At 37.5% G+C, this 26,756-nt stretch overlaps 1 protein-coding gene across 11 annotated transcripts in view; it reads right to left on the bottom strand.

Moving 5' to 3' along the window:
* The window catches only part of LINGO2 (leucine rich repeat and Ig domain containing 2), a 1,446,924-nt gene that overhangs the window by 580,769 nt on the left and 839,399 nt on the right, over positions 1 to 26,756 (bottom strand). For 10 of the 11 annotated variants that reach the window (XM_061425094.1, XM_061425099.1, XM_061425096.1 and 7 more), the window contains one exon: positions 25,791 to 25,870. The exons of the other annotated variant lie outside the window; for it this stretch is intronic. The gene's annotated coding sequence lies outside the window, so the exon portion shown is untranslated. The remainder of the gene's footprint in view (positions 1 to 25,790; positions 25,871 to 26,756) is intronic. 11 annotated transcript variants of the gene reach the window in all.

The raw sequence follows: 26,756 nt of genomic DNA, 5'->3' as shown, positions 1-26,756 counted from the left end.
AACTACAATAGGATCCTAAACACCTAGGAACAAATCTACTTTGCTTCTCCTTCCTCCTCCTCATCATCTTCCTTCACTTTTTTTTTTTTCAAGAGAAATCTATAGTCAGCCATAAATGTTTGATTCACTGTATAACAGAAAATGACAGAAGATAGTACTGGAAATTGAAGTTGACTTATAGGAATACAAATCAAAACGATGCTCCAGATGGGCATTTTGAAATGTATTATACAATCTCGAGATGGTAAGACACTTCTTGATCTACCTCAGCAGGAGCCTAATGTGCTACACAAGCCCTCTTTTCACAATCTAATGTCTCTCCCACTCGTTTATCCCTCACCGTCAGTTGTTTGGAGGACTTCTGGAACATAGTATGTTCCAGCCGTGTAGGGCGTCCTAAATTTTTTCATTTATTCTGTCAAAGATAGTAACACATTTTATGTCAAATAAAGTGCTCATGACCAGGCTGGGCATATAGCCTTTTCTCCAGATTCAAAAACAATTATAAACTTAAAAATAATAGAAAGGAATAGTGTATTCTCAAAATATGCAAAACAATTGCTCTAATGAGTATTGAACATTTGGCACTGGTGTCCAAAAAGATAGTCCCTATCTTCTGAATTAGCACAGCATGTGAATTAGTTATTAATGCTTACATCTGGGATCACAGGGTATAGGGAGAGATGGCATGTGTTAGTTTATGCAAGCCTAATAAAAAACAAGGTTTAGGAAACAACAACAACAACAACACTTTGTGTCTGACTCTTTTGAACCCATGGACTGTAGCCTGCCAGGCTTTTCTGTCCATGGGATTCTCCAGGAGGAATACTGGAGTAGGTTGCCAATTCCTCCTCCAGGGGATCTTCCTGACGCAGGTGGTCTAAGATTCTCAGTCAAGAAAAAGTAATTGGTACGAGATCTGTGACACTACAGTGACTGCTGGAGCTCTACTTACTTAATTTTTGCAACTATTCTTTGAGTTAGAATTAATAGTCCATTCTATAAATGAGATAACTAAGTCTCAGAGAATAAGTACCTTGGTCTATAACTTGGTCTAAAATCATAAAACTATTACTAGTAGAGCTGAGATTTGAACTATGATCTATTTCTGCCAGAATGTGGTCCACTGGAGAAGGGAAGAGCAAACCACTTCAGTATTCTTGCCTTGAGAACCCCATGAACAGTATGAAAAGGCAAAAAGATAGAACACTAAAGGATGAACTCCCCAGGTCAGGAGGTGCCCAATATGCTACTGGAGATTAGTGGAGAAATAACTCCAGAAAGAACGAAGGGATGGAGCCAAAGCAAAAACAACACCCAGTTGTGGTTGGGACGGGTGACAGAAGAAAGGTTCGATGATGTAAAGAGCATATTGCATAGGAACCTGGAATGTTAGGTCCATGAATCAAGGCAAATTGGAAGTGGTTAAACAGAAGATGGCAAGAGTGAATATCAACACTCTAGGAATTAGTGAACTAAGATGGACTGGAATGGGTGAATTTAACTCAGATGACCATTATATCTACTACTGTTGGCAGGAATCCCTTAGAAGAAATGGAGTAGCCATCATAGTCAAAAAAAAAAGTGTGAAATGCAGTACTTGGATGCAATCTCAAAAACGACAGAATGATCTCTGTTCGTTTCCAATGCAAACCATTCAATATCATGGTAATCCAAGTCTATGCCCCAACAGTAACACTGAAGAAGCTGAAGTTGAACAGTTTTATGAAGACCTATCAGACCATCTAGAACCAACACCCAAAAAAGATGTCCTTTTCATTATAGGGTACTGGAATGCAAAAGTAGGAAGTCAAGAAACACCTGGAGTAACAGGCAAATTTGGCCTTGGAGTACAGAATGAAGAAGGGCAAAGGCTAATAGAGTTCTGCCAAGAGAACACATTGGTCATAGCAAACACCTTCTTCCAACAACATAAGAGAAGACTCTATACGTGGACATTACCAGATGGTCAAAACCGAAATCAGATTGATTATATTCTTTGTAGCCATAAATGGAGAAGCTCTATACAGCCAGCCAAAACACAGGAGCTGACTGTGGCTCAGATCATGAACTCCTTATTGCCAAATTCAGACTGAAATTGAAGAAAGTGGAGAAAACCACTAGACCATTCAGGTATAACCTAAATCAAATCCCTTATGATTATACAGTGGAAGTGAGAAATAGATTTAAGGGACTAGATCTGATAGACAGAGTGATTGATGAACTATGGATGGAGGTTCATGATTATACAGGAAACAGGGATCAAGACCATCCCTAAGAAAAAGAAATGCAAAAAAGCAAAATAGCTGTCTGAGGAAGTCATACAAATAGCTGTGAAAAGAAGGTAAGTGAAAAGCAAAGGAGAAAAGGAAAGATATAAACATTTGAATGCAGAGTTCCAAAGAATAGCAAGGAGAGATAAGAAAGCCTTCCTCAGTGATCAATGCAAAGAAATCAAGGAAAACAACAGAATAGGAAAGACTAGAGATCTCTTCAAGAAAATCAGAGACACCAAGGGAACATTCCATGCAAAGATGGGCTCGATAAAGGACAGAAATGGTAGGGACTTAACAGAAGCAGAAGATATTAAGAAAAGGTGGCAAAAATACACAGAAGACTGTAAAAAAAGATCTTTACGACCCAGATAATCATGATGGTGTGATCACTCACCTAGAGCCAGACATCCTGCAATGTGACATTAAGTGAGCCTTATGAAGCATCCTTACGAACAAAGCTAGTGGAGGTGATAGAATTAAAGTTGAGGTATTTCAAATCCTGAAAGATGATGCTGTGAAAGTGCTGCACTCAATATGCCAGCACATTTGGCAAACTCAGCAGTGGCCACAGGACTGGGAAAGGTCAGTTTTCATTCCAATCCCAAAGAAAGGCAGTGCCAAAGAATGCTCAAACTACTGCACAATTGCACTCATCTCACATGCTAGTAAAGTAATGCTCAAAATTCTCCAAGCCAGGCTTCAGCAATACGTGAACTGTGAACTTCCAGATGTTCGAGCTAGGTTTAGAAAACGCAGAGGAACCAGAGATCAAATTGCCAACACCCACTGGATCATTGGAAAAAGGTAACAGAGTTCCAGAAAAACATCCATTTCTGCTTTATTAACTATTCCAAAACCTTTGATTGTATTGATCACAATGAAACATGGAAAATTCTGAAACAGATGGGAATATGAGACCACCTGACCTCCCTTTTGAGAAATCTGTATGCAGGTCAGGAAGCAACAGTTAGAACTGGACATAGAACAACAGACTGGTTCCAAATAGGAAAAGGCGTATCAAGGCTGTATATTGTCACCCTGCTTATTTAACTTATATGCAGAGTACATCATGAGAAACGCTGGACTGGAAGAAGCACAAGCTGGAATCAAGATTGCGGGGAGAAATATCAATAACCTCAGATATGCAGATGATTCCACCCATGTGGCAGAAAGTGAAGAGGAACTAAAGAGCCTCTTGATGAAAGTAAAAGACGAGAGTGAAAAAGGTGGTTTAAAGCTCAACATTCAGAAAACTAAGAGTATGGCATCTGGTCCCATCACTTCATGGCAAATAGATGGGGAAACAGTGGCAACAGTGGCTGACCTTATTTTTCGGGGTTCCAAAATCACTGCAGATGATGACTGCAGACATGAAATTAAAAGACGCTTACTCCTTGGAAGGAAAGTTATGACCAACCTAGACAGCATATTGAAAAGCAGAGACACTACTTTGTCAACACAGGTCTGTCTAGTCAAGGCTATGGTTTTTCCAGTGGTCATGTATCGATGTGAGAGTCGGAATGTAAAGAAAACTGCTGCTGCTGCTAAGTCGCTTCAGTTGTGTCCGACTCTGTGCGACCCCATAGACGGCAGCTCACCAGGCTTCCCCATCCCTGGGATTCCCCAGGCAAGAATACTGGAGTGGGTTGCCATTTCCTTCTCCAATGCATGAAAGTGAAAAGTGAAAGTGAAGTCGCTCAGCCATATCCGACTCTTAGCGACCGCATGAACTGCAGCCTACCAGGCTCCTCCGTCCATGGGATTTTCCAGGCAAGAATACTGGAGTGGCTCGCCAGTGCCTTCTCTGAAGGAAAACTGAGCGCCGAAGAATTTCTGCTTTTGAACTGTGGTGTTGGAGAAGACTCTTGAGAGTCTCTTGGACCACAAGGAGATCCAACCTGTCCATCCTAAAGGAGATGAGTCCTGGGTTTTCATTGGTAGGTCTGATGTTGAAGCTGAAACTCCAATAGTTTGGCCACCTGATGCGAAGAGCTGACTCATTTGAAAATACCCTGATGCTGGGAAAGATTGAGGGCAGGAGGAGAAGGGGACGACAGAGGATGAGATGGTTGGATGGTATCACCAACTCAATGGACATGGGTTTGGGTGAACTCCTGGAGTTGGTGATGGACAGGGAGGCCTTTCATGCTGCGGTTCATGGGGTCGCAAAGAGTTGGACTCGACTGAGTGACTGAACTGAACTATTTCTAATTGTTTTAAATATATTAGTTCCACTCTAAATATATATGAATTTTACATATTTATAAACAGAAACGTATTGTTTTTCTTCCAAAGTTATCCTTCATCGTAATACTAATCTTTATCTTAGCTTAACCTTCATCCTAAGTCATATAACCTTCCAATAATAGAATCAGACAAGTATATGGACTTCCCAGGCCTAACACTATCCATCACTGCACTGGCAAAGAGAGAACAATTCTAGAGCTTCCATTATTACTGCCAGAAAGCATGCTAGGGTCCCTAGGGTGATATTCTTCTTTCAGTGCAAATAGCACAGAATCCTACAGATAATATGGTTTAAATAATGCTTTAGGAATGAATAAAAACCCTGGTGCCCTTATTTTCACTTCATGATCAATAAAAGGGGTCATATGCTCCTCTAACATTTATCATCCTCTAACCAAAAAATCTTATACTGGAGTTTTCGATGATGTGTTATTTTGAAAAGAGATCAAGCATACTTGGTGCATGAACAACAGACAATAAATAGGGGGAGAAGGGTGGTGCAGGTTTCTATAACCTTTCTCTTCAACCATTGTAAGAGAGGCCTAAAAATTCACATCATTTGTATATAAATGACTTTAGTTTGTGCTGTTATTTATTAGAAGCATGAAAGTCTTTTAGAACTGTTGCTCAGACTCAGAATGTTTGTGCTTGAAATACCTTTAGAACAGAATCATCTATTCGAATTACTCTTTCCCACTGTACATCAGGAAATAGAAGCACAATGAAGTAATGTAGATGCATAGAGTAACTTGGTTTTTGAGGAGGAGAAATCAAGTTCTGTGCATTTTTTCAAGGGACTACATACCATACTAGCCATATACTATACTAATACCACATCCTCTCTGTTTAGATTTGGAAAATTCCCTACCCTAGGATTTCTATGCCCTCTCAGGGACAACTCACTGAGCAATATCATGCATTTGTTTTGATCTGAAGTTATACAAGACAGCATTTGTCTGCAAACTGTGGAAACCACATGTAGGGCTGAATACTGTAGACAGAGCAACCTAGAGCTAGAAGATCACATGTTAGGTTAGGGAACCATGCATTTCAGTTTGCCAGGGACAGTCCTAGTTTACACCATTATCTCCACGCATTTTTTTTTTAAATTAAAACCATAAATTTTATTTCAGAATGTACAGACTTGATCTTTTTTTGGGGGGTGCACGCTCTATATTTTTCTTACATTTATATTGTTTTAAAAATAACAACTGGAATGTATAGATTCTTGTACACCATTGTGTGTTTGTACGTGCTTTGTTTTATTTATTTTTCATTGAAGGATAATTGCCTTACAGAATTCTGTTGTTTTCTGGCAAACCTCAACATGAATCACCCATAAGTATACATATATACCCTCCCTTTTGAACCTCCCTCTCATCTCCCTCCCCATCCCACCCCTCTAGGTTGATACAGAGCCCCTGTTTGACTTTCCTGAAACATATAGCACATTCCCGTGGGCTATCTATTTTACATATGGTAATGTAAATATCCATGTTATTCTTTCCATACATCTCAGCCTCTCCTCCCCTTTCCCCATGTCCATAAGTCTATTCTTTGTCTGCTTCTCCATTGTTGCCCAGTAAATAAATTCTTCTCTACCGTTTTTCTAGATTCTGCATATATGAATTAGAATACGATATATATCTTTTTCTTTCTGACTTATTTCACTCTGTATAATAGATTCTAGGTTAATCCACCTCATCAGAACTGACTCAAATATGTTCCTTTTTATGACTGAGTAATATTCCATTGTGTATATGCACCAAACTTCTTTATCCATTTGTCTGTTGATGGACATCTAGGTTGCTTCCATGTTCTAGCTATTGTAAATAGTGCTGCAATGAACAGTGGGATACATGTGTCTTTTTCAACATTGGTTTCCTCAGGGTATATGCCTAGGATTGGGTTTGCTAGATTATCTGGTGGTTTTATCCCTAGTTTTTTAAGGAATCTCCATACCATCTTCCATAGTGGCTGTATCAATTTACACTCCCACCAAGAGTGTAAGAGCATTCCCTTTTCTCCACACTCTCTCCAGAATTTATTGCTTATAGACTCTTTGATGGTGGCCATTCAGACCAGCGTGAGGTGAAATCTTATTGTAATTTTGATTTGTATTTCCTCTAATAATGAGTGATGTTGAGCATCTTTTAATGAGTCTGTTAGCCATCTGTATGTCTTCTTTGCAGAAATGTCTATTTAGGTATTTTCACCACTTTTTGATTGGGTTGTTTGTTTTTCTGGCATTGAGTTCTATGAGCTGCTTCCATATTTTGGAAATTAATCCAATGTCAGATGTTTTGTTGGCTGTAATTTTATCCCATTCTGAGGGTTGTCTTTCCACCTTGCTTAGAGTTTCCTTTTATCCTTATCCATTAGATGTCAGACAGAATGAAAACCACAATCACAGAAAACTAATCAATACAATCACATGGACCACAGCTTTGTTTAACTCAATGAAACTATGAGTCATGCCCTGTAGGGCCACCCAAGACAGATGGGTCATGGTGGAGAGTACTGACAAAAATGTGGTCAAGGGAATGGCACATTCCCTGGAAAAGGGAAAGGCAAACCACTTCAATATCCATGCCTTAAGAACCCCATGAACAGTATGAAAAGGCAAAAAGATAGGACACTGAAAGATTAATTTCCCAGGTTGGTAGGTACCCAATATACTACTGCAGATAGGTAGAGAAATAACTCCATAAAGAATAAGAAGACAGAGCCAAAGCAAAAACAACACCCAGGTGTGGATGGGACTGGTTATGGAAATAAAGTCCATTGTTGTAAAGAGCAATATTGCATAGGTACCTGGAATGTTAGGTTCATGAATCAAGGAAAATTGGAGGTGGTCAAACAGGAGATAGCAAGAGTGAACACCAGCATTTTAGGAATCAGTGAACTAAAATGGACTGGGATGGGTGAATTTAACTCAGATGACCATTATATCTACTACTGTGAGCACGAATCCTTAGAAGAAATGGAGTAGCCCTCAGAGTCAAGAAAGAGTCCAAAATGCAGTATTTGGATGCAATCTCAAAAACGACAGAATGATTTCTGTTATTTCCAAGGCATATCATTCAATATCACAGTATTCCAAGTCTATGCCCCAAACAGTAATGCTGAAGAAGCTGATGTTGAATGGTTCTATGAAGAACTACAAGACCCTCTAGAACTAACATCCAAAAAAGATGTTCTTTTCATTTTAAGGGACTAGACTGGAAAGGTGGGAAGTCAAGAGATACCTGGAGTAACAGGAAAATTTGGCCACAGAGTACAAAATGAAGCAGGGCAAAGGTTAACAGAGTTTTGCCAAGAGAAGACACTAGTCATAGCAAACACCCTCTTCCAACAGCATAATAGGAGACTCTACACATGGACATCACTAGATGCTCAATGATGAAATCAGATTGATTATATTCTTTGCAGTCAAAGATGGAGAAGCTCTATACAGTCACCAAAAACAAGACTGGGAGCTGACTGTGGCTCAGATCATGAACCTCTTATTGGCAAATTCAGACTTAAATTGAAGAAAGTAGGGAAAACCACCAGACCACTCAGGTATGATGTAAATAAAATCCCTTACACTTATATAGTGGAAGTGAGAAATAGATTCAAGGGATTGGATCTAATAGGTAGAGTGTCTGAAGAACTATAGACGGAGGTTCATGACATTGTATAGGAGGCAGGGATCAAGACCATCTCCAATAAAAAGAAATGCAAAAAAGCAAAATGGTTGTCTGAGGAGGTCTTACAAATAGCTGTGAAAAGAAGAGAAGCAAATGGCAAAGAAGAAGAGGAAAGATATATCCATCTGAATGTGGAGTTCCAAAGAATATCAAGGAGAGATAAGAAAGCCTTCCTCAGTGATCAATGCAAAGAAATAGAGGAAAACAATAGAATGGGAAAGACTAGAGATCTTTTCAAGAAAATGAGAGATACCAAGGAAACACTTCATGCAAAGATGGGCTCGATAAAGGACAGAAATGGTATAGACCTAACAGAAGCAGAAGATATTAAGAAGAGGTGGCAAAAATACACAGAAGAACTGTACAAAAAAGATCTTCACGACTCAGACAATCACGATGGTGTAATCACTCACCTGAAGCCAGACATCCTCGAATGTGAAGTCAAGTGGTCCTTAGGAAACATCACTATGATGGAGGTGATGGAATTCCACTTGAGTTATTTCAAATCCTAAAAGATGATATTGTGAAAGTGCTGCACTCAATATGCCAGCAAATCTGGAAAACTCAGCAGTGGCCACAGGACTGGAAAAGGTCAGTTTTCATTCCAATCCCAAAGAAAGGCAATGCCAAAGAATGCTCAAGTTACTGCACAATTGCACCTATCTCACATGCTAGCAAAGTAATGCTCAAAATTCTCCAGCCAGTCTTCAATAGTACGTGAACCAAGAACTTCAAGCTGGATTTAGAAAAGGCAGAGGAACCAGAGATCAAATTGCCAACACCAGCTGGATCATTGAAAAAGCAAGAAAGTTCCAGAAAAGCATCTACTTCTGCTTTATTGACTATGCCAAAGCCTTTGACTGTGTGGATCACAACAAACCGGAAAATTTTTAAGAGATGGGAATACTAGCCCACCTCACTTTCCTTCTGAGAAATCTGTATACAGGTCAAGAAGCCACAGTTAGACTGGACATGGAACAACAGACTGGTTCCTAATTGGGAAAGGAGTGTGTCAAGGCTGCATATTTTCACCCTGCTTATTTAACTTCTATGCAGAGTACATCACGCAAAATGCCAGATGGATGAAGCACAAGCTGGAATCAAGATTGCTGGGAGAAATATCAATAACCTCAGATATGCAGATGATACCACCCTTATAGCAGAAAGTGAAGAAGAACAAAAGAGCCTCTTAATAAAAATGAAAAAGGAGAGTGAAAAAGTTGGCTTAAAACTCAACATTCAAAAAACTAAGATCATGGCACCTGGTCCCATCACTTCATGGCAAATAGATGGGGAAACAATGGAAACAGTGAGAAACTTTATTTTGGGGGGCTCCAAAATCACTGTAGATGGTGACTGCAGCCATGAAATTAAAAGACACTTGATCCTTGGAAGATAAGTGACCTCCTCCTTCTCAATGAAGGTCATCATCAGCTTTTTATTTTATGGTGAGGGATGTAGCTAGAAAATTAATAGCTCACTACCTTAAGATTTTCAGTAGAGCATTGATTTCACTGTAATTGTTACTTAAACTTCATGTTTTCTTTTTTTTTAAATTAAATCTAAAAAAGGCATTTATAAAATCACATGAACACTTCTGTATTTCATGCATGTTACTTAACTGTTACTTAACTGTTGGAATGGTGCTACACATTGATCAAACATTACTAAAACTTTTACTTATACATAATTAATTCCAAACTAACTCTGGTACTAAGACACAGAAACAAAATAGGTGGATTTGATTTAACAATAACAGACTCAATCTCAGCACTCTCTCCCTTCAATTATATATTAAACTATCAAACAACGTAGAAGGAACACTGTTGATATGAAGACTTTGCTGACTCTGGCTTCTCTACGATGACAGACTCAGAACAAATTTTTAAGTCATTGAAGTCTTCTATATCAATGCTGAAATCATATTCAAAACAAAGCATAATTCCCTAAATACCATAAAGTGCACTCACTACCTCAAAAGTGAGGTGATATCACTGCTCTTAGTTTGAATAAAGAAGTGAATAGGATGGGGAACACATGTATACCTGTGGCGGATTCATTTCGATATTTGGCAAAACTAATACAATTATGTAAAGTTTAAAAAATAAAATAAAATTAAAAAAAAAAGAAGTGAATAAAACCAGAATGAAATTGAAGTAAATAATATTATTTGATATTATTATTTTTAATGAGTAGAAACTGGCTGATCTACCGAAACTTTTTTAAAAGACTAGTTCAACAAGGTACTTACTGGCATCATATAATACAAATAAAAGTCATATAGTAAGTTAGTTTTTTTACTTTGGAATGGCAATCTTGTATTATATTCAAAAAGCATTTGGATCAAAAGTTAAAAAAAAAATCATACAAATTGTGAAATTATTTGTTCTAGCTCTGTGAAGAATACTGTTGGTAGCTTGATAGGGATTGCATTGAATCTATAAATTGCTTTGGGTAGTATACTCATTTTCACTATATTGATTCTTCCAATCCATGAACATGGTATATTTTTCCATCTGTTAGTGTCCTCTTTGATTTCTTTCACCAGTGTTGTATAGTTTTCCATATATAGGTCTTTAGTTTCTTTAGGTAGATATATTCCTAAGTATTTTATTCTTTCCATTGCAATGGTGAATGGAATTGTTTCCTTAATTTCTCTTTCTGTTTTCTCATTATTAGTGTATAGGAATGCAAGGGATTTCTGTGTATTGATTTTCTATCCTGCAACTTTACTATAGTCATTGATTAGTTCTAGTAATTTTCTGGTGGAGTCTTTAGGGTTTTCTATGTAGAGGATCATGTCATAACAGGAAGCTAGGAAGTTCCAAGTTTCTATTTCTTCACAAGAAGAAATAACATAATTACACATTACTTGAAAGAATCTTATGAAAACTCTGGAAATCAATGATACAGTAACCAAGCAAATGCTCAATCAAGACAGTGAAGAAGTGAAGTGAAGAGAAGTCACTCAGTTGTGTCTGACTCTTTGCGACCACATTGACTGTAGCCCACCAGGCTCCTCGGCCCATGGGATTTTCCAAGCATGAATACTGGAGTGGGTTGCCATTTCCTTCTCCAGGGGATCTTCCCGACCCAGGGATCGAACCTGGGTCTCCCACATTGTAGGCAGACGCTTTACCGTCCAAGCTCAATCAAGAAAAGGCACATTCAAAACAGTAGGGAATTTTGTGGTGCTTTACTCACCTTTGTCCCATTCCCTCATGGGTATAGCCTTACATAGTCAGGGAGAAGTGACCCGATTCCTAGTTCTCTGCCTCAAGCTAGAATGAGCAGAGTAGAATATATTTGCAAAGTTCTAACCTGTCTGCACTCTGACAAAATAATTTCTGTCTCACCTGACTCAGAGCTGGGGAAGAGCAGCAAAGTTTAGATTTCAGGTCGGAAGCCATGTGAAGCGTGGCAGGCCTATAAAACCGCAGGGGCCCTGCAGTTTCACAGAAGCCTAAGGTAAGGTGACAGGCAGAAAAATATCATAGGATATCTAAGACATTGAGAAGAAGCTGGAATAAGCCTCTTTGGGAAATTAAGGCCTTGAAAACAGTGACTAACATCAGCAAATTACTGGACTAGGAAGCTCCAGGCTCTTATTCCCCTACAGGAATATTAAATCAACTATAGATTGATGAAGATAGTTTTATGAAAGTCCTAAAGACAAATCAAAGATCTACAGTTTGGACAGACTACCGTAGGGAAGAAAGTATATACACAAATACCCAGACAGGACACATGCCCAGAAAAGGCCTGAGAAGGTCTCAACCTTTTACTGGGCTTATTAGTGATGGTCTTTTGTACAGAGACAGCCTGCGATCACTGGGAGAGAAGATGACTTCTTTTACAAATGCCTGATTTTCAACAAAAGACCACAGGCCTTTAAAGAAACAGAAATACACCCCATTACAAAAGGTTAAACTGGTGAGTTTTTAAATCTTGACCTTATTTCTTTTGTACTTGGAAGTTTGTACCTTTGACCACCTTCATCCTCCTCTCCTTCCTTCCTCCTCTGGGAACCACACATCTGATCTAGCTAATTTCTGATAACATGGCTTCATTTTACCAAAGCATGCCACTTGACAACACAGTATCAAACTATGCACTTCCAAATTGTCTCAACAATGGAACAGCCAAGCTCTCACACAGTTTGGAAACTAATACTAGTGGAAGCAAAGGAACCATGACACAGCCCACCAGAGGAAATGGCTGGTGGAGTGATGGAGCTTCACACAGGCTGCGTGGGTGAGAGCCGTAGGCACTTTGTCCAAATCCTGCTGCCCTCCTGGATCACTCTCATGCCTACTACCCACTGCCATCCCCAGTTTCAAATGGCTGGACAGATAGTTTTCCCAACTCAGAAATGGACAGTGCAATCATTCCTCTGCAATAAATTCTAAACAGCACGATTTAGCTGTGATTCTACAGTCATAAGATTGCTTTGTATCCAATGAAACCAGACAAAATGGATAGATGGTAATCCTTTAATTGGCTAATGGGAAATTAAAAGTTGGGCAAAATTGATAGGTTCAATTTTCATCAGCAGATAATTGTTATTAGAAATAATATCCTAGAGGTCAAAATTTTAATCTTTTATCTTAAAACAGGTTTATAAAAAAGGGAGGAGGAAGAATGTAGAGAAGTGGGAAAAAGAGGACCATCCAGCAATGAAAAACTGCAATATAAAATTATGCTTGTTTCTTTTTTTAACTATTATTCTTAATTATGGAAAAAATACCCATGAAATAAACATGATCATCTTAACCATTTTGGTCTACAGTTCATTTTTAAGTCACTAGTGGCATTAACTACATTCGCATTGCTGTGAAGCCATCACCACCGTGTATCTGCAGAACTCTTTTTATCTTGGAATGAACTCCTAAACCCATTAAACGACAACGCCTCATTCACCTGGAGTCGTTTTTTGCAACAACTAGAAAAAATGCTGTTTCTTGTTGAAAAGAAAAGGTACAAACTCTCCCTTTTTATTGAAGCATAGTTGCTATATGATAAGTTATAGGTATGTGTGCATGGGTGTTGTCACTTCAGTTGTGTCTGACTCTTTGTGACCCCATGGACTGTTGCCTGCCAGGCTCCTCTGTCCACAGGATTCTCCAGGCAAGAACAGTGGAGTGGGTTTCCATGCCCTCCTCCAGGAGATCTTCCCAACCCAGGGATTGAACTTGTGTCTCCTACAGCTTCTCATTGCAGGCAGATTCTTTACCACTGAGCCACTGGGGAAGCCCAAGTTACAGGGATACAATAGAGTGATCCACAATTTTTAAATTTATAATTATTATAAAGTATTGACTATATCCCCTGTGTTATATAACATCCTTGTAGCTTATTTTGTATATAGGAATTTGTGCCTCTTAATGCCTTTATTCCTCTCCGCTATCCCTCTCCCCACTGGTAACCATTAGTTTGTAGTTTGTTTTCTGTATCTGTGAGTCAGTTTCATTTTTGTTATATTCACTGGTTTGTTGTATTTTTTTAGATTCCACATATAAGTGATATCATACAGTATTTGTCTTTCTATGTCTGATTTATTTCCCTTAGAATAATATACTCCAAGCCTTTCCCTATTGTTGCAAGTGGAAATTTTTCATTATTTTTATGGCTAGGTGGTATTCCAGTATTCCACAATATCACACACACACACACACACACACACACACACACACACACACTTAGGTTGCTTCCATATCTTGGAACTTCTAAATAATGCTTCTATGAACATTGGGGTGATGTATCTTTTTGAAGTAGTTGGCTTTTCTGGGAGTATTTGCTTGTTTGTTTATTTTGGATATATACCCAGGAGTACAATTGCTGGTTTATATTATAGTTCTAGTTTTCCATTTTTGAGAAAGCTCCATACTGTTTTACCTGGCAGCTGTACCAATTTACATTCTCACCAGCAGTGTATGAAGTTTCTGTTTATTCCATATCCTCATCAACAGTTGTTATTTGTGCTCTTTTGATGGTAGCCAGTCTGATGAGTGTGAGGTAATGTCTCACTGTGGTTTTGATTTGCAAATCCCTGATGATTAGTGTTGTTGAGCATCTTTTTAAGTGCCCATTGGCCACCTGCATTTCTGCTTTGGAAAAATGTCTATTCAGGTCTTCTTTTGGCTATTTTTTTACATTAAGTTAGTTGTATGAGCTGTTTATACATGCTGAATGTTAACCCCTTATCAATCATATGATTTGCAAATATTTTATCCATTCAGTAGGCTGTATTTTCAATTTATTGATAGTTCCCTTTGCTGTACAAAAGTTTTTAAGTTTAATTAGGTCTCATTTTTGCTTTTATTTCCTTTGCTTTAGGAGGCAGATCAAAAAATAGTGCTATGATTTATGTCAAAGAGTGTGCTGCCTATGTTTTCCACTAGGCGTTTTATAGAATCCTGTATTGCATTTATGTTTTTAATTCATTTTTACTTTATTTTTGTATATGGTATTAGAGAACGTTCTAAATTCATTGATTTGCATGATGATGTCCAGCTTTTCCAACACCTCTTGCTGAGGAGACTATGTTTTCCCTAAAATAAATTCTGTCTCCCTTGTCTTAGAATAAATGTTAAGAATTGAATGGGTTTATTTCTTAGTTCTTTATTCTGTTCCATTTATCTATATATCTGTTTTTGTGCCATTACCCTACTATTTTGATTTCTGTAACTTCGTAGTATAATCTGAAGCCAGGAACTCTGATTCCTCTGGCTCGGTTCTTTCTGAAGACTGTTGGCTATTTGGGATCTTTTGTGTTTTCACTCAATTTTTAGAATAATTTGTTCTAGTTTTGTGAAAAATTCCATTGATATATTGGTGGAGACTGCCTTGTATCTGTTGATAGCATTGAGAACTATGATCATTTTAACAATAGTAATTTTTCCAATCCAGCAGCATGCTTTCTATCTGTTGGTATCATCTTCAGTTTCTTTCATCATTGTGACACAACTTACCAAGTGCAGGTCTTTTATCTGCTGAGGCAGGTTTTATGGCTAGGTATCTTACTCTTTTTGATGGAATGATAAATGGAATCATTTCCTTATCTTTCTGACAGTTCATTGTTAGGGCATGGAAATGTGTAAGGAATATTTTAAAATTTTAATGACATTACACACAATTGTTACAAGGAGAAAACATGATTCAGAGGAGGCACAAAATTGCAGTTTCATAACTGATCCTGACAACAACTCAAGTAAATTGGGGTCTGCATCAGATGTAAAAATACAGGCAATTTCAGACTCCTTTATTTACAAGTAAACTATATAAACAGCACAGTTCTGTTTGTCAAAATCCCTATTCTGAGAATGTCATCATGGATGAAGAAAGCTAGGGAGGTAGCTAATGCACACAATTCTTACTTAAGACAATAAGAATTCTAAATGAAAATTAGAACTAGAGGCCAACACCAAATATGAGAACAAATGTCTGTGTATTAATTTTGTATCCTAAATCTAATTAAATACATTGATTGGCTCTAGTAGTTTTCTGGTAGTATTTCTAGAATTTTCTAAGTGTAGTATCATGTCACCTGCAAACACTGACAGTTTTAATTCTTCCTTTCCAATTTGGATTCCTCTTCTTTTTTGTCTGATTCCTGTGGACAGGAATTGTAATACTATGCTGAATAAAAGTGGCAAGGGTGAACATCCTTATCTTTTTTTCTGATCTTAGGGGAAATGCTTTCAGCTTTTCACCATAGAGCATGATGTGAGCTGTGGTCTATCATATATGGCCTTTATTATGCTGAGGTATTTTTCCTTTATGCCCATTTAATGAAGAGGTTTCTTTCTTTTTTTTTTGGACCATAAATGGATGCTGAATTTTGTCAAAAGAATTTTACCCTTCTATTGAAATGTCATATGGCTTTTATTGTTCAATTTATTAAAGTGGTAAATCTCACTGATCAATTTGCCATATTGAAGTCTTTGCATCCTTGGGATAAATGCAACTTGATCGTGGTGTATGAGCCTTTTAACATATTGTTGGATTTGGATTGCTAATATTTGGATGAGGATTTTTACACCATGTTCTTCCATAATATTTTGTTGTTATTTAGTTGCTAAGTCGTGTTCAACTCTTTTGCAATACCATGCAACACAGCCTGCCAGGCTCCTCTGTCCATGGGATTTCCCAGGCAAGAATATTGGAATGGGTTGCCATTTCATTCTCCAGGGTATCTTCCCAACCTAAGAAATGAACGCACATCTCCTGCATTGGCAAGTGGATTTTTTACCACTAAGCCACCTGGCAAGCCCTTGTATTTGTGTATGTGTGTGTGTGTTTGTGTGTGTGTGTATGTGTGTGTGTGTGTAGAGAGAGAAAGAGAAAGAGGGAGGGAGGGTAAAGGAAAGAAGGAGAGAGTGGGTTAATAATTTAAATCATATCAAACATCTTTTCTGATTACAACATTATGAGACTAGAAATCAATTACAAGAAAAAGCTGAAAAAATAAAAAAAAAACATGTGGAGGTTAAGTAATACCTATTAAACAATAACGGATGACTAAAAACATCAAAAAGGAAATAAAAAAATACCTACAGACAAATGAAAACAAAGATGTGATGATCCAAAACCTATGGAATACAGTAAAAGCAGTTCTAAGAGAGAAGTTTATGGTGATACAAGCTTATCTCAGAAAACAAGAAAAATTGCAAATAAGCAGCCTATCCTTATACCTAAGGGAAGCAAGAAAGAAGAACAAATGCCCCAAGTTAGTAGAAGGAAAGAAATCATAAAGAGCAGAAATACATGAAATAGAGATTTTTAAAAAGACAGAAAAGATCAATGAAACTAAAATCTTGTTCTTTAAAAAGACAAACAAAATTGATAATCCTTTAACCTGACTCATCAAGAAAAAAAAAAAAAAGGGAGAGGACCCAAATCAATAAATTCAGAAATGAACAGGACAAGTTACAACTGACACTACAGAGATACGAAAGACCATAAAAGACGACTATGAACTACATGTCAATAAAACAGACAACTTAGAAGAAACGGATACATTCTTAGTCATGTACTATATCCCAGGAGTGAACAAGGAAGAACTAGACAATCTGAACAGACAAATTACCAGTAATTAAATTGAATCAGTAATTAAAAAATTCCCAACAAACAAAAGTCCAGGACCAGATGACTTCACAAGGGAATTCTACCAAACATTTAGAGAAGTTAGCACCTATTCTCAAACTATTCCAAAGAATTGTAGAGGAAGGAACAGTTCAAGTCCTTAATATCACTGTGATACTAAAACAAGACAAAAATATCAGGGAAAAAAACAAAATTACAGCCTAATACCACTGATGAGGCTTCCCTGGTGGCTTGGCAGATCAGCCTGCAAATAAATAGCACTTATATATACATGCTATTGTTTTACATTTCTGATTTCTTAGTTTCAAATGCATTTGAACAACTCTGCATTTGTACTCTCCTCTCATAATTACTGTTTTCGATATTGTGTTTTGCATCTAATTGTTTTTTGTATCCCTTAATTGCTAACTGTGGATAGAGAATTTCACTATTGTCTTTTAACCTCACTGCCAATGATTTCCTCCTTTTACTGTATGTTTGCTTTAACCAATGAGGTTTTTACTTTTGTAATTTTCGTGTGTCTATTTGCGGCCTTTTCTTTTCTGCCTAGACGAGTTCCTTTAGTATTTTGTTGTAAAGTTGGTTTGGTTGTGCTATACTCTTTTACCTTCTTCTAGTCTGTAACACTTCTATTCTCTCCATCAAATATGAAGGAAAGCCTTGCTGGGTAGAGTATTTTTGGTTATAGATATATCGAGAGTCCCTTGGACTGCAAGGAGATCCAACCAGTCAACCCTAAAAGAAATCAGTCCTGACTATTCACTGGAAGGACTGATGCTGAAGCTGAAACTCCAATATTCTGGCTACCCAATGCAAAGAATTGACTTATTGGAAAAGACCCTGATGCTGGGAAAGATTGAAGGCAGGAGGAGAAAGGGACAACAGAAGAGATGGTTGGATGGCATCAGCAACTCAGTGGACATGAGTTTGTGCAAGCTCCAGGAGTTGGTGATGGGCAGGGAAATCTGGTGTACTGCAGTCCATAGGGTCGCAAAGAGTGGGACACGAATGAGTGACTGAACTGATATATATATATATATATATATATTTTTTTTTTCCCCTTTCATCACTTTAAATATCTCACGTCATTCCCTTCTAGCCTGCAGTTTCTGCTCAAAAGTCAGCTGATTGCCTTATAAGAGTTCCTTTTATGTTACTTGTTACCTTACACTTGCTGCTTTTAGTATTTTCTTTCCAATGTATGCTATTTTAATTACAATCTGCCTTGGTTTCTTCCTCTTTCAGTAAATACTCCATGGAACTCTCTGTCCTTCTTGAAATAGGATGACTATTTCCTTCAAATAGTTTCTCAGTTGCCCTCTCTCCCTATTCTCCTTCTGAGACTCCTGTAGTGAGGATATTAGTGTGCTTGACCCAGAGGTCTCTTAAAACTATTCTCATTTCTTTTAATTCTTTTTTCTTTCTTCTGTTCTGCTTCAGTGATTTCCACTTCTCTGTTTTCAGCTGGCTGATCCATTCCTCTGTATCATTTAATCTACTTACTATTCATCCTTCTAGAGTATGTTTTCATTTATTTATTGTACTCTTCACCTCTGTTTGGTTCTTTACATTTTCTAACTCTTTGTGAATAATGTTTAACTTCTCACTCTGCATCCATTTCTTCCTCTTCTGAGAGAGAAGAATGGATCATCTTCATGATCATTATTCTGGACTCCTTTTCAGGTAGATTGCTTACATTCACTTTACTTAGTTCTTCTTGGGTTTTATCTGTCCTTATGTGGAACATGTTCCTCTGCCACTTCATTTTGCCTAAGCTGCTGTTTGTATCTTTATGTATTTGGTAGGTTAGATATATTTCCCAATCTTGGAGAAATAGCATAATGTAGGAAACATTCCATGCATCCCAGCAGCACACTTCTCTCTTGCCACACAAAATGTATGCTCTGGAGTCTCCCCTCCTGAGGGCTGTCTGAGTCCTGTTGTGGTGAGCAGACTATGTCAGCAGTCTGGTAGGCTTGACTTATTCCTGGTTTGGTTTGTTGCTAGGCCCTGCCGTGTGTGAAGGCTACTGGCTACTGGTTGGTACCACTTGGTCATGGGAAGCTGACTACAGAACCCCAGTGGCCCCCATGGGTTACTGTTGGCTGACTGCTGGATGGATTCGGGGTCTGGAAGATCCACGGCTCTTTTCCACTCGCTGGTAGATTATGGCAGGTTCTGGGGTTAGTGCTGCACTTCTGGCAGGCAGCACAATGACCTGAAATGTGTTTGCAGGGCCCAAAGCTCTTGTCCTGAAGTTTGTGTTGGCCTGCTAGTGGGCAGGGCAGGCCCCAGATATTCCCAGGGCATGGTCTGGCATGCTGAGGACAGGATGAGTCCAGGGGTTGTATGATCTAGTTTTCCTGCATGTGGAGTCTACCTCTTAGTATGTGAGGCTAGTCAAGTCTCAAGCAGGCTTCCTGAGAGCAGAATCAGAGCCCAAGTGATTCTGGGACTGATCTCTGCCTGCTCATGGATGGAGCTTGTTCCTGGGCCCTCTGATAGGCAGGATCATGCTCCAGGTTGCAATGGGCTCAGGAGGACTTTAGGCAGACTGCTGGCTGATGGGTGGGGCTGTGACCTCATCTGATGTGTTGCTTGGCCTGAGAGGCTCTAGTACTACCACCTACTGGCTATTGGGTGGGCCCATGTTTTGGTGCTAAGGAGCTAGTGGGAGGATCCCCTAGCTGTCAACAATGGTGCCTGTCAACACCAGTGTCCACATGGCAGAAGAAACTCTAAAAATTGCCGCCAGTGTCTATGTCACACCTGCCATTGCCCCTGCCTCTTCAGGAGTCTCTCCAAGACAGTAGTAGTTCTGTGTGGTTTTGTATGCTCCCTTTAAGAGTGAACTCTCTATTTCCCTCAGTCTTGTGGGATTCCCCAAATTAAGTACCACTGGCCTTCCAAGCCAAATGCTCTGAGGGCTCATCTTCCCAGTGCAGGACTTCTAGGCAGGGGAACCTGATGTGAGGTTCAGAACTCTCACCCCTTTGGGAGAACCACTGTAGCATAATTATTCTCCAGTTTGTGGTTCATCTAGCCATTGCCATGGGGCTTGACTATATGGCAAGTTCACCTCTCCTATCATCTCATTGTAGTTCCATGTTTTTAGTTTTAGAAGATTTTTTCTGGTAGATTCTGGCTTCCCTGGTGGCTCAGACAGTAAAGAATCTGCTTGCAATGCAGGAGACCTGGGTTTGATCCCTGAGTCAGGAAGATCCCCTAGAGAAGGGAATGGCTATCCACTCCAGTATTCTCACCCAGAGAATCCCATGGACAGAGGAGCCTGGAAGGCTACAGGCAGTAGGGTTTCAAAGAATTGGACAACACTGAGTGACTAACACTTTCACTTTTTTTTCTGGCCTTTTTAACTGAAGGTTGTTCTGCAAATAGTTGTTTTTTGGTGTGCTCTGGAGAGGTGAGCTTAGAGTCTTGCTACTCTGCCATCTTGGTCAATCTCTCAATAAGCTGAATTTTAACACTGGATGATATTGTCAGGGATGCATGCATTTAAAGACATGTTTTTATACAGTTTTTCATTCTCTAAAGAGGAATTTTAGATCCCTTTAGACTGAATGTTCATTCAGTGAAGGTTAATAAGGTTACCACCTTTCTTTATACTTCCTCTAAATTTCCACTTGCCTTTTAATTTTGGGGTATCTAGGGGATTGTTCATCTGAGGTAGCAAAGACACTCTTCTCGGTCACCATGGAAATGCTAATTAAAACTATAATTAGATAGCACAACACATTCACTAGAGTGCTAAAATAAAAATTTCTTGTAATTTCAAGTGTTGGTAAAGAGGTGAAGCAAGTAGGACTCTTATACGCTGTCGGTGGGAAAGCAAATTAGCACAACCAGTTTGGGAAAGTTGCAGTATCTACTAAAAATGAACATATATGCAACGTATAATTAATAACATATCCAAGAGAAATGTGCATATCCATGTTCCCAAAGACAAGAATGTAAGAGCCCAAAGTGGCCATGATAAAATAGTATATAGCATTGAAAGGTAAATTATTACTGCTACACATAGAAGTCTCACATAAGTAATATTGAGAACAGGCCACACAAAAAAAAACATGTACAAATTCTATCATTCTGTTTATGTAAAACTCAAAGAAAGGTGAAATAACTAATGGCATTTGAATTTAGGAAAACTGCTATCTTATTGAGGATTGGGATTTATAATTTTGGAAGAAAAAGAGCACCTTCAACTACACTGATTTAGTACTATTTCTTAATTTGAGTGGTTAACACACATGTCTGTTGGTTTTGTGATAATTTATTGAGCTGTTCACCTATAATTTGTGCACTAAGCATATTTAACAAAAATCTTTAATTAATCAATTATATATGATTATACCATATGCCAGATAACATATATGATATTAAAATAGAAAAATAAAAAGCACTTCATTATTCCACTGATGCATAGACTTCAAGTCTTTTTTTTTCTATATGAATATTCATACATTGGCACTTACTTAGCATTTATAGTTTTTCTAACAGAAATTATCAAAATTGTTTAACAAAAATAAGAAAATCTGAGTAGACCAAGCTTCTATAGTCTTGGAAGCATTAAACATTAAAAAATAATCTATCAGTTCCAATAACCTTTCACATTAATTTACCACTAAATTTTCCTAACTTTTAAAAAATATGGAATTTCCACACAATATTAAAAATATCTATCTTAGCAAGTAAATTTGAGAGGGATAAGACATGCTTTTCATTTTTTTTTTCCTTGAGCAACACTTCTTTCCCTTGTGATTTGTTGATTAGGACTTCTTTTTATTTGTTTCCTCTCTTTTCATGAATAATTACCATGTTTTATTTGTTTGCCATATTGGTCATTATTTTTTTCCTCATAATTTTCATCATTGTCCTTATCTTCTGCATTCTAAAAGTGCTTCTTCAGTCTGCTTTCCATAAATCTAATTATGTTAGTTGTTGCCTACAAAAGTGAGTGAAAGTTGCTCAGTCATGTCTGTTTCTTTGCGACCCCATGGAATTCTCCAGGCCAGAAGACTGGAGTGGGTAGCTGTTCCCTTCTCCAGGGGATTTTCCCAACCCAGGAATCAAACCCAGATCTCCCACATTGCAGGTGGATTCTTTACCAACTGAGCCACCAGGGAAGCCCAAGAATATTGGAGTGGGTAGCTTGTTCCTTCTCCAGAGCAGATCTTTCTGACCCAGGAATTGAACTGGGGTCTCTGGCATTGCAGTAAGATTCTTTACCAGCTGAGCTACCAGGGAAGTCCCTTGCCTATGAAGGCCAATTTAATTCTATTATATTCTCTGTTTCCTTTCAATCCTTTGCATTTCAACTTTCTCAATGTTAATGGCTTGTATTTCTAAGTTAATCAATGCATATGTTAAAAGGATAAAATATAATTTTCTAAGATATCATTCTGGTTTTCATATTAACTCATTGATCCACATATGCTTTACCTCAGGTTTTCATTCCCCACATTAAAGTAATCATTATCAAGATCATGGCTGACTTTGATTGTGTTGTTGCTATTGCTTCTGTATTTGAGAATGTGAGAAAAATCCATTGAAGGGTAGTATTTCTCAACAGACAAGGCGTAAGACTGACCATTAGCCCTTGGTCCTACTGATAACTTGATTTTTCTGTAAAAAGCCTCTAAGCTTCACAGTTGAGTAGACTGTGAACAACCTCAGGCTTAAATTCCAATGAGTATCAGACATTCAAAGCCTCTGTTAGAATGCTAGTGTACCATCCTCTCTCCACACTCTGTCGTTCTCTGATCACACACATACACAGTACTATTACTGTCGTCACTAATCCCATTATCACCACATCTGCAAAACCTATCTTTCTCTTTGGTTACAATGTATTTCCATAAGTCATTCCTTCCTTTCTACCCTTTTCAGAGGGATCAGGAAAGATAATCCTAAAACGGATACAGATATGAAGGCACTGATTGAGGGAGGTGCCAAGATACAGCTGCTTAACTCTTTAAGTCATACCAATCATGGATTTCTGAGTTAGCAGGCAGAAAGTAAGTGAGGAACACAGAGTCTCGCTCTCTATTACTTAAGGCCATGGGCTTGCTCTACTTCAGATTGCAAATTTTAATTTAGCGACATGGAGTCTTCCCAGAAGCTAAAAATAGATTGGTTGAAAGTCTCAGTTTTGAATTTTGTCATGAATTTTTCATCTTTATCTGTGCCCTTATAGCCAGTTTAAGTTGCATTAAAGACTATTAATCTGGTAGAACTTCCAACCAACAACTGACATCTTAAACTGTGATTAAAAACCAACCCCTCAGCATCATTTGGAGAAAAATTCAATCTTCCTCTAATATTTACTCACAACCAAAAGTTATTCCTGAACATCTGTGCAATATTACTTTGACACAGATGGCAAAATAGTTATTAATAACATAGCACATGTAAATATTTGGATCCATTTCAGTAGAACTGAGAAAGCCACAAAACTGTCTTATGAAGTAAATTTTCATCGCTGACTCAGTGTTCATTTTACTTTGCCCCCAAAGTGTTGTAATCTTCTTTGGTACTTTTTGAAATAAACAAGTAACATTTATTTTCAGACTTTTGTAGTGTAGTGGGGAGAAGAATTCATTTACATTTCATAGCTGGCCCAGATCGACTTTATTTCTTAGAATTATACAAGGTCTATACACTGTTCAGGAAGTGACAAGGCCCAGCCTTCTAAATACAACTTAACTTCACTTTTCAAAGAAAAAATAAAATGAAAAAAGAAGGGGAAGAAACATATCATGAGAAAATCAGCAGCATATCAAATGTTTTTTTTTTTTTAAATCTTGGTTTCTTATAAATAAAAAGAAATCACCCCTATAAACTCTCAACTTTTTTTTTTCATGTTAATTGTTTTATATAACTCTTTTAAGATACTTTGTTATGGTCAATTCTCTTTCAATGATTGTGAACAATTTGGAATTCAACCTTTTGTCCCTTAGATTATAAAACAAGCTTCTTGCTGTATGTTGAGGCAATAGCAGCAGTATGAAAAGACATGTACTAGAAGCCTGAATGTAGATTTACTGTCTGGTTTACAGGTTGGTGCCAATCTCCACATGCTAATTGGTCTGTATCACGAGAAGTGTGGAAACAGAGGACAAGCATTAGAAACTTTTACAGACATTTAGTAATTTTATGTCTGTAAGATAATGACAAATGATAATAAAAATGTGGATTTGTATATTTTAGCATATTATATTTATATGCCTTTTAGTCATTTCCTAGTAATAATTTTTTTTAGCAATTTTATAAAAGCATTCAGTCTATAATGGATTTAAATGAATTAACAGTGACTGACCCTTAACCACAGGGTCTGAGACGCACAGAGCTATATGCACACGGAATGTATTCGACATGCTGGACATCAATTTCTCCATCTCTAAAAATATGAGAAAAGATCCCAACTTTGTCTTCCATAGAGATTATACGGAAACTAGGCAGAATTACTTATTCATAAATTATTTATAAGCTCTAATGTGAAGAGCTGTCTCATTGGAAAAGACCCCGATGCTGGGAAAGACTGAAGGCATGAGGAGAAGGGGGCAACAGAGGATGAGATGATTAGGTGGCATCACCGACTCAAGGGACATGAGTTTGAGTGAACTCTGGGAGATAGTGAAAGACAGGGAAGCCTGGAGTGCTACAGACCATGGCGTCACAAAGAGTCAGACGCAACTGAGCAACTGAACAACATAAGACTTCATATAAGTATATGGCTGTTATATTCTAAGTAATAATCACTTGGGAAACAGCACAGTATCTTAGCTAAAAGAAGCTTGGTATTTATTAGATGCCTAATACATGTCTGTTGGCTTTATGCATAAACATAAGAACAGAAACTCAGGCATCAGACAGAACTACATTCAATTGTCACAGGAGCAATGTGTGATTTAACGCAGGCCACACATCTTTCAAAAGCACAGTTTCTCCATCAGCAAAATGAGAGTAATAATAGCTTCAAACTTAAGGGTTGTTGTGATATTCAATAAAGTAATGCAGCATTTAGTATTTAGTATGTGACACATGGAATGCATTCAATAAATATTAGTCATATCTTTTATCTCCTCTTCTTTGCTAAGGAAATGCTCAACTGTTCATAGGCAATTTCTTACTTAATTTGTAGGAAAATACAACAAGGAAACAACCATAATCTACATTTTAAAATTAGAAAATAAGACTGAAAGAATTAAGGAACTTTCACAAAGTCACAAAGCTACTTTAAATCCCTGTCTGTCTATAATGGAATTGGTGACTTTTCCCACCTAATACCATCTCCCTAAGGTATTCTAAGTAATGAGAATAAATTTCATAGGCAATATTTTAGAAGCATTCTCATTTTTATTTATAAGCTCTGAGGATATTTTGTGTAAGAAATGGCATCAACAGACTTAATAATGCATAAAAGAGACACCCATGAACCATCTCTGTCACTTACCAGTTTGACTCGTTGGTCTCCTCATGCTGGGGTGTTTTTAGTATAGTGCTCTAAGTCTCTTTCATAACCTTGCTTCAAGGCTGCCAAAACATGCAAAAAGAAAAATGATATTTGCTTTTGGAAGGATTTCCATATATTAGTGGCCAGAATAATAATAATTCAAATTTACATAGCATGTTTTATAAAACATTTAAAGAAACACAATAGGGATTAACCTTTTCACAAGTTTGGTGTTTTGCATCCTGAAAGCAAAAATAGTATCATGCTTTACCCTGGAATTCTCAGAACAGGACAAAGTATCTATCATCTAGCCATTCATTAAATTCTTTCTTTTTTGTTGTTGTTAAATAGTTGAAAGAAGGAAACTTATGTTCAAATAATTAATATATTTGAAGATTTTCAATCTTCCACTTCAGAGGCAAAATGGTATTTTGTTATAATGCACTTGTCTGAAAAGAAGAAGAAAATAAACCTGAAGGAGAAAGTATTTTTTGCTATGCCAATAAACCTGACATTTCAAAGGATAAAATTTGACAATGAGGTCAACATGCAAGACACAGATTATTCTGTATAGTCTCAGTATTTAATAATTATTGAATGAAACTAAAAATCTATTATCAAAAATAATTACTATATATTTATACAGGAAATTTAAATACAATGAATTCTAAGTGTGAATTTACTTTTGGAGTAACTATACATTTGAAAAAGGGAAATAAAATGTTCTTTTTAGATTCAGAATGTCTTTCCCATTGTCCTAATGCTACTTCCCAACTCTGCTCAACTCTACTCTGCAATCCACAAAAACACAGAAGGATAAAGAAAAGAAAGATTAGTTGACAAAAAAAAAAAAAACAGTAAATGCTATCCTAGGGTAGTGTTTATTAACTCAAAAATAAGTGTAATGAGATGAACTGTTTCTTAAAATAATTAATCACTGGTCTTCTAACTCATATTTTATACCAT

This window comes from Bos javanicus, chromosome 8 (genome assembly GCF_032452875.1).
Source record: "Bos javanicus breed banteng chromosome 8, ARS-OSU_banteng_1.0, whole genome shotgun sequence".
In the NCBI taxonomy this organism is placed as follows: domain Eukaryota; kingdom Metazoa; phylum Chordata; class Mammalia; order Artiodactyla; family Bovidae; genus Bos; species Bos javanicus.
This window is presented reverse-complemented; position numbering and strand designations above follow the sequence as displayed.